We start from the raw sequence: 1078 nt of genomic DNA, 5'->3' as shown, positions 1-1078 counted from the left end.
AAGGACTAAATCATAAATGTGCGTGTATCCATTCTCCCCCAAACTCCCCTCCAGGGCTTCCTTGGTGGCTCAGTCGGTAAAGAATGTGCCTGCAACACAGGAGACACAGGTTCAATCCCTGGGTCAGGAAGATCTGCTGGAGAAGTAAATGGCAACCCAGTCCAGTATTCTTGCCTGGAAAATCCTGTGGACAGAGGAGCCTGGCAGGCTACAGTCCAAGGGGTCACAAGAGTAAGACACGACTTAGCAAATAAACCACCACCATTCTCCCCCAAACTCCCCTCTCATCCAGGCTGCCACATAGATTGAGCAGAGTTCCCTGTGCTGTACAGTAGGCCCTTGCTGGTTATTTGTTTTAAAAAATCTGCTGCTGATTTTTTAAGCATGATGTCTCTCTTAGAAATTGAGGAAGCAATCCAAATGATCTCACAGAAGCATTCCATAATAAAGTCAAACCCTGAATCTTTTCCTCAGCTTTAAAAATCTGACTTCAACAATTAAACTGGGAGATGAAAGGGAAAACAATTATTTTAAGTGCATTAGGAATTATTTTTTGGTGCTAGAGGTAACTTCTTTATTGAAATATGTTAGTTTCAGGTGTACTACACGATGACTTGATATTTACATACATGATAAAATGATCACCATGGTAAGTCTAGTGGCGATCTGACCCCCAACGTTATTACAGTATTATTGACCATATTCATTATACTATACATTCCATCCCCAGGACATATTTATTATTTAACTGGAGATTTGTACTTCTTAATAACCTTCATCTCTTTCATCCAACCTCTGTGAGCCTCCCTCAGTTCAGGTCAGTTCTGTCACTCAGTCGTGTCCAACTCTTTGTGACCCCATGAACTGCAGCACACCAGGCCTCTCTGCCCATCACCAATTCCCGAAGTCCACCCAAACCCATGTCCATTGATTCAGTGATACCATCAAACCATCTCATCCTCTGTTGTCCCCTTATTCTCCTACCCTCAATCTTTCCCAGCATCAGGTCCTTTTCAAATGAGTCAGCTCTTTGCATCAGGTGGACAAAGTACTGGAGTTTCAGCTTCAACATCAGTCC

General features: G+C 43.0%; 1 protein-coding gene across 1 annotated transcript in view; it reads left to right on the top strand.

Moving 5' to 3' along the window:
- The window catches only part of LOC104982265 (melanoma-associated antigen 10-like), a 10372-nt gene that overhangs the window by 8029 nt on the left and 1265 nt on the right, over positions 1-1078 (top strand). The gene's annotated exons all lie outside the window — the stretch shown is intronic.

Source organism: Bison bison, unplaced genomic scaffold, assembly GCF_000754665.1.
Source record: "Bison bison bison isolate TAMUID 2011002044 unplaced genomic scaffold, Bison_UMD1.0 scf7180017864529, whole genome shotgun sequence".
In the NCBI taxonomy this organism is placed as follows: domain Eukaryota; kingdom Metazoa; phylum Chordata; class Mammalia; order Artiodactyla; family Bovidae; genus Bison; species Bison bison.
This window is presented reverse-complemented; position numbering and strand designations above follow the sequence as displayed.